General features: G+C 45.7%; 1 pseudogene; it reads right to left on the bottom strand.

The window, feature by feature from the left end:
- Positions 1–254: 254 nt before the first annotated feature.
- LOC120587751 (uncharacterized) lies at positions 255–373 on the bottom strand (annotated as a pseudogene).
- Positions 374–7,850: the final 7,477 nt, after the last annotated feature.

Below are 7,850 nucleotides of genomic sequence, written 5' to 3'. Positions count from 1 at the left end.
TGTAAGAAAAGAAATGTTTATTGTTTAAGCCACCCAGTCTGTGGGGTTTTGTTGTGACAGTCTGACACAGGGGTAATGCCTGTGAAAGATAAAAGAGAGAGGAAGCAGAATCAGGTAGGAAGATCCCTGGAACACATTGTTTTGTTTTATTTTATTTATTTATTTTTTTAGGTGAGGCAACCCTAGGTTGACCTCACAGATTGCAAGGACCTTGTCAGCTTACAATCCCTTATTTTCTTATTTTTTATTTTTTATGCCTATAGCACCTGGTCTTCCTATGTGGTCTCCCATCCAAGTACTAACCAGGCCTGACCCTGCTTAGCTTCTGAGATCAGACGGGATTGGGCCTGTTCAGGGAAGCATGGCCGTAGACAACCTCGGAACACATTGTTGATCTGAGTCTTAGCCAACCCAACGAGAGCTCTAGAGTCAAGAATGCCACATTGGAACCTCATGTTGGCAGAGGTAGCCAGGCCCTGGTCATCCTCCACGCTCAGTCACTCACTGCCTAGGGGCTTCCAAGGAAGACTGTGACCTCAGAGCTGAGGTGGGGCCGGAAGTCTCTAACAGGTAGAGGCTGTTAGCTTGCTACAAACCTTGCAGTTGAATGGCAAGTTGTTTACTGAGGGGCAATCCCAATGGTGGGCCCTGGGGAAGTGGCTAGATTGGTGTGGAGACATTGCTGTCTTTCTCTCCATCTGAGCTTTCAACCCCCACCCCTGTTCTCCAGACATACACATTTGCTGAACATGGTGCTCTGGGTACTTTACTGGGAAAGTGTGGAGGGCGCAAAGGTGCTTCCAAATTGCCAAGCTGGTGGCAGGAATAGAGAGGAAAGAGAAGTTTTCAAATTGTGCGGGAAGTCTCTGTAAAGCATAGCCTAGCCTCCTGCCCAGCCTTCAGGCTCCTGCTTCTAGTATTGCCCACTAACCCTTGTCAGAGATGTGGTCTTGGGTCTGGCCTGTTTAGAAATGTTTCATTCAATTGACAAGCCCTCGTCCCTTTGTCACCTGCCTGAGGTTTTTGGGGTACAACTGAGAGACTGGCCACCCCCTCTCTAACTTTCCTATTGGAAATCACTGAATCCTTGATGCTGCTGTCCCCTTAAGAAAGAAAGAAATGGGAGTTGTGAGCAGACGTGTTCCTACAAACAGGACTCTCCTTTTGCCACTCACCCTCCCCTTACCATCCCATTCTTTCCTCAAACCCAGATTGGTGAGAAACTGCTGAGAAGCAACATCCACAATTAAGTTGGAGGTCACATTTAGTTCAGCACCATTGGCTGCTTAATTGGCTGATTCTATTGCTGCTTTCCTCATCTGCCAACACAGCCTCTAACAAGCTGCTGGCCGGGCAATTAATCCTCAGGTTCCCAGAGGCCCAGCTGATGTGAGGATCTGTTCCTTTCTTGAGCATCCATCTATCTGTGAACCTGTGGGTGGGGGAAGGGGAGTAGGTTCTCATCCAGAGGTCCTGCATGAAACTTAGTGGGGTTCAGAGACCAGCCATCCTATGGAGGAGGCACCAGGATTCAGGAAAGAAGCTCTATTAAGGCCCAGAAAAGGCAGGCCTGACTGTCTCTCTTGGGCCTTCTAGGGCCCCTCCCTGCAGCCTGGGCAAAGGGAATAAGGAAGAAGTAAAGTTTAATGGTTAGAGAATGCATACAGTCAGGCAAGCCCTGGTAGTTTTGAAACCTGGCTCTGTCTCTTATTAGCCATGTGACCTTGGGAAAGTCACAGTCCCTAATCTTTTCTGGGCCTCAGATTCTTTTCATGTAAAAATGGGATAACAACAGTATCATTATATTGTCACCTACAAATAAGATTGCATAGTGTTGTGCACGTAAAGTGTTCAGCATAGTGCCTGCGGATGGTCATTAAGGCAGTAATGACACTGGAAGAGCAAATGAAATCATACAGCCAAAGGGAGATGTTTTCAGGGAGCCGTAAATGATGGGCATGTCTCTCAGTGGGGACAGGAGGCAGCTGTGAAGTCAACCAAGTTTGAGCAGAGTTGAAACTCGGATTTTTACGGGCCAGTTACTCTCATGAGGGAAGGCTTCCATGAGTGCTTCAGGGTGGGCTATGCCCTTCTTCCAAGCTTATTTACTTATTGTTGTGGCCACTAGAAGGAAGGCATGTACCAGGGCATCACGATCGTCATTATCATTATCCAAATTTGGGTGCTGTTTGAGCACATCCGTGTACATTAGCGTATTTGGTTCTCAGTACAACCTTGTGAGGGTCCTTGAGGTTCACATTTACAGGTGAGGCTCAGAGAGGTTGTTCCTTGCCTCAGTTGGCCACAGCATTGGTGTAAAGGTGGATCTGGAGTCCAGTTTTCTCTGTTTCTGCCTCCAGCAGTGCATTATGTTTCCATAACAGTCAACGCTAACATTGCCAAGGGTGTGGGTTGCTTATGACCCTTCTAAACATTGTTGGGAGAGGTTGTCAGTGTATGACTTAACTCTCTGCCTATAAAGACGCAGGTCATTTGAGCCAAGCCACATTGCTAGTAAAAGGAAGTGCCAGCCTTGCTACAGACGAAGTGTATGTTTCCCAATGAAATTCATACACTGAAACCTAATCCCCAGTGTGTTGGTATTTGGAGGTGGGGAGGTGATGAGGTCATGAGGATGGTGATTAGGTCACCAGGGTGGAGCCCTCATGATGGGATTAGTGCCCTTGTAAAAGAGATGCCAGAGAGCTCCCTCTCCTTCCACCATGTGAGGACATGGTAAAGAGACAACGGTCTATGGACCAAGAAGTGGGCCTTGCTAGACACCTAATCTGCTGGCACCTTAATCTCAGACTTCTCAACCTCCAAAATTGTGAGAAATAAATTTCTGTTGTAGTCAGTCTCTTTTGTTATAGCATTCTAAGACAAGCCCCCGACCTCTTCCTTCTACCGAGACTGACAGGCCGAATGTGAGACTAGTGGCTTGGATTTGAAAACGTTTTCCCCAGTTTTATTACCAAACTTAAAGCCTCTGGGTTACTCTCACATTGTGGCATGAAGGAGCTGGATCTTTCTAATAACTTCTCTCACTGCTCTTGTCTAGAATCCAAATTGGAAGTCTCTGTTCCACCAGGTGTGGTCAGGAGAAAGACGAATCCCATTGGAAATGGCTTGCTGTTGGGAAAAAAGTGCTCCTTAAAAAATAGAAAAGATATCCTTCTCCTTTTTGTTTGAATTCTGCTAAGGAGACTGAAAACCTAGGAGGCCATCACCAATACCTGTCCAGCCCCTCAGTGAGGAGGAATCAGATAGATGTGGATGGTGGGTGGAAACAGTGATCAGATGGTCTGTGAAGGTGATGGAAGCACTTTGGCTCACTGGGAGGTGTGCCCGGTGTCCCCACCTTGCCCTTGACCCTCTTCACTTCGATAACCTTATTTAGGAAGGGCTATTGTGCTTATTTGACTCCTATTCACTAGGACACTAAGACACGGAGTCTGAGTTCTTATCTTGGGCAGTGGGGTTGAGCTATTAGTGTTTCAACAGGTTTTCAAAAAATAATTGTATTGATAAAAAAAAGTTTACTTAAAAAAGTTACCGAGCCGAGCTACCTGGGAAATCAGAGAACAAGAGTGGAGCCATTTGAAATGTCTGGGTGTCTTGTTTTCAATAACTCTAAGGAGGATGGGGGTGAGGAGTACAAAAGGCACAGGGAAGGAGTCAATAAAGTTATCACAGATTGTGGAAATTCAAGATAATCTCTCATTTTCAACTTCCCCCTCAAAAATTTTACCAGGGCTGGTAAGGAGCTAAACTGGCTTATTTGAAGTTCTACTTCCTTTTTTTTTACCCTATCTTTTCAGGCAGGCTTTTTAATGAACAGGGCGATGGCTAAAAGGCAGGCAGGATGTGGGAAGAAAAAGGAGGAGTCCTGATAATCCGCAAACTAGATAATTGGCCTGTGATTAATCAAGGGCAATATTTCAGCACTGCTTCTTTTTGGGGAAGCACAGAGAGGGAACAGAAGGAAGAGTTGGCTTCTAAAAGCCCTGGAGCCTTAATGAAGAAGAAATCATCGGAGTGTTAAGGGTATGTGATATCATAACTACCCAATTAAAGAAGCCTTTGCAAGATTATTCACTCTGAGGAAGTATTAAAAAAGGGTAGAGAATTTGTTTATTTAAGATCAAAACAACAACAAAACCCTATCAGTTTTGTAGACATTTCATAGACATATTTTGTTTGGCTCCCCAGTATCTATCCATTCTCCCCTTCCCTTCTTAAAAACATCCCCAATTTCCTACAGGAAATAACCCTTCCTCCCCTTCTCCCAGGTGATGCCGCCCCCAGTGCTAGGAAGGAAGTACGAGATCAGCTTTGAGCTATCAGTACAGTGCTTTCTCCTGGCCTTCTCGATTGGCTCCTAACTGGGAACGTCATCCTAGTCTGCCCATCAAGGCCGACAAGACTCAGTTTGGAATACTGGTAGCCATTTTGGGGTTCATGAGAAGAGAACCTCATGTGCGTAGAGTCTGAAGAGAAAATGAAGCTGAGAAATGAAGAGAGAACAAGAAATTCCTGGTTGCATTGGTTGAGGCACTAGAACAAGCCTCTAGACTTTTCAGTTAAATGGAGCCAAAAATAAATACCTTAATTATTCGAGCCAGTTTGGACTGGATTTTCTGTTTGTGCCTAAAAGCATCTTATCTGAAACAACTAACAACAGAAGACCAAACTAAACTCTGGATCAAGTGTAGCAGAACTGGCTAAGCACTAACCAACACTCACTGTTGGTGTGCAGGGAGGATTGGGGCCCAATACAAGCTTATGCACATCTCCAGGAAAACTCTCTGACTGCAACCCAGTGGCATCTCCCTCTGCATGAAGAATCCCAGTTCCTCTTCCCCCTGTTCTGACAAGTCACCAGCGAGGCCAAGCTTCAGCTCCTCCATGGTAAAATAAAATAATTCTCATTGTAGACTGTGCATGATCCTCTGTGCCTATTGTCCTTGCCTAAGGTGGGTGGTGGACTTTCTAGAGGAAAATGCCAAAACGACATGTCTTGTAAAAGTCTGTTCCTGGCTTGTAAGTGACTTGAGGCATAAGATCCCTTCTTTCCCCACAGCACAGGACCTAATGCTTGGGAGGTGCTGGCTAAGTGTTTAGTGAACAAACAAATAAATGAATGAATGAAGGAAGGAAGGAAGGAAGGATGGGTGAATGAATAAATTCCTTGGAATGGTAGCCATGGCAAATGCCTCACCCAATCTCTCACTTTGGAAGATCTTTAAGGAAGGTATACACAGGGAAGAGGAGGAGGCAAGCCACAAGTACGAGTCCCTGAGGAACTGCTACTAACCAGCTATGACCTTGGGCAGGTGACCTGAAGTCTCTTCGCTCAATGTCTTCATCAGAAAATGGAGTGCCAACACTGACCTCACAAGGTTGTTATGAGGGTTAAATTATATGTGAACAGCGAAGCACATGTTAGGTGCTTGATGAAGGCCAGTTCCCTACCATCATCTCTGCCCTGAGCATCCCAGTGTCGAGCAAAGACACAGTGTTCAGGCTGTGGGGACATCTGTCCAGACATGCGCTGGTGCTCCTTTTTGTCTCTCAGGCATCTCTCTGCCCTAAAGGAAGGCCCCGCAACTGGGGTATCCCCATACTTGGAAACTTTTTAAGTTTCCTATTGCTCCAGACACAAATCATTACAAACTTAGTGGCTTAAAACAACACAAACTTATATTCTTACAGTACTTACTGAAGGCCAGAAGTCTGAAATTAGTTTTAATGGGCTGAAGTCAGTGTTAGCAGGGCTGTTTCCTTCTGGAGGCTCTAGAGGAGAATCCATTTCTTTGACTTTTCCAGGTTCTACTGGCTGCCTCATTCCTCGGCCTGGGGCCCCTTCCTCCATTTTCAAAGGGCATCACTCCAATCTCTCCAAGTTCAGTCCTATCACCTTCTCCTCTTCTGTAGTCAAATCTCCCTCTGTCTCCCTAAGGACAAATACAATTCCATTTAGGGGCCCCCTAGATGCCCAGGGTAATCTCTCCATCTCAAGATCTTTAATTTAACCACATTTGCCGAGTCCCTTTTGCCATGTAAGGTAATATTCAGGGGTTCCAGAGATTAGGGCCTGAATATCTTTGGGGGCCATCAGTCAGCCTACCACAGAAACCAAGCCCTTGGGGAGCCTGGTTGGTCTAGGCCACAGGTAGTGGGTGTTTCTCTCTGTCTTGGCGATGGCTGTGCCACTAAGGGAGATGAAACACACCTTTCAAACGGCTCCGTGGCTACCCTGTGAGTTCTGTTTTCTTTGCTGGTGAACTCATTCTGCTAACCATCGTCACTTGTCAAAGGCAGCAGGCAATAAAAGTCCTGGCCGCATTCATCTCGTGTTTCCCCTCCCCCTCCAGGATGCAGGCCCATGAATGCCACCGCTGCAGGCCCTGCCCACTCCCACCCACCCCACCCCAGCCTCACAAGAAGCCTCTGAGGATGCCCAGTTTTTGGACCTGGCTCTGTTCCAGGCTTCCAGCCTATCCTTTCCTGAGAGGCAGGTCGAAGCTCTCTCCAAGGCTTCAAAAACATCATTCTGCTCATTGGATGGGACTGGCAGTGTTTTGAGCCTGTGGTAGGTGTCCTAAGTCCAGGAAAATCTTTCTCACATGGGCCTACGCACGTGGCTTCATGGAGGAAGGACACTTATGTCAGGGAAAACAAAGGGAAACCATGGGGCTTGGCTTGGTGGGGCTTTGTTCTGCCAAATCTTTCAGGCCACACAGCTCTGCCCTAGCTCCCATCCTGTCAAAACATACTGGAGTGACTTCGTGAGAGCCGTACAGCTGGTTTTCAGGAGGTATAAGAAATGGCTTCAGAGAGCCGTCATCTCTAGAGGATGGAGAAAGAGAAAGGGAGAGAAAATTCTCTTCAAACTCTGAAGGTGGGAGATAGTTCTTGTCATTATTACAGTTAAATTGAGATGTTGCTCTGGCTGCTTTTTCCGAGTGACTATTTGGGCTAAAATATTAATTTTTAATAACAAGAAGGATGTGTATGTTGTAACCACCTCTATTTAAAATAGAACTAGGATAGAATAACCCCAGATACTGGGAAATGGCATTTTTAATATATTCCTTATGGATGAATATAAATCTCTGTGCATTTATCCAATGTCCTCATCTGAGCAGAAATAAACATGCTTTACTAATTCAGGCTAATTGGGTAGGAGGCCTAAGTGAGATGTTTAAATTACTTCACTATTTTAAAAGAGAAATGCAGTTTTATTATTTTCAAGAGCTTTGAGTAATGAAGCTAACAAGATGTTACCTAGGAGACATATCTGCAGATCTATTCTTGATGTAAAAGAGGCTCCCATTTAGAATTCAACTATTGAGAAGGCAATAGTGGCAAATTGAAGGTATGTTTTTACTGAAGGTAGAGATGTGATGAGGCATTTTGATTCAGAGAAAATAACTCACTGTGTGTTATTGTCCTCGACATAGATGCTGCAGATTTAGGGACCAGCCATCATGCACAGCACACCATACTATGTAATTCCGCACCACAGAGCAGCCATTACATACAGAACAGAAAGATGACATTCTGCAGTCACCTCCATCTCTCCGTCTCTCAATCCGTCAGGAACCAGAGGGCCAGAGAGGTGAGATGACTTATCTGGCAGGAGCCACCAGTGGGTAGAAAGATCAGGACTGGGACATGAACTTCCTTCTCCCTGGTCAATTCTCTTCGGCATCTACAGACGCATTAGAGAAGGGGAAGAAGACACTGATTGAGAAAGCAATGACTCATCGGACTATAATTTCTAACTGGATTTGGAGCATGGTACTGTTTGTGCTTGCTTTTCTCTGTGGGGAGGCAGGCCCTTG

This window comes from Pteropus medius, unplaced genomic scaffold, assembly GCF_902729225.1.
Source record: "Pteropus medius unplaced genomic scaffold, Ma_sr-lr_union100, whole genome shotgun sequence".
NCBI lineage: Eukaryota > Metazoa > Chordata > Mammalia > Chiroptera > Pteropodidae > Pteropus > Pteropus medius.
The sequence above is the reverse complement of the archived record's forward strand: the minus strand, read 5'-3'. Positions and strand labels throughout refer to the sequence as shown.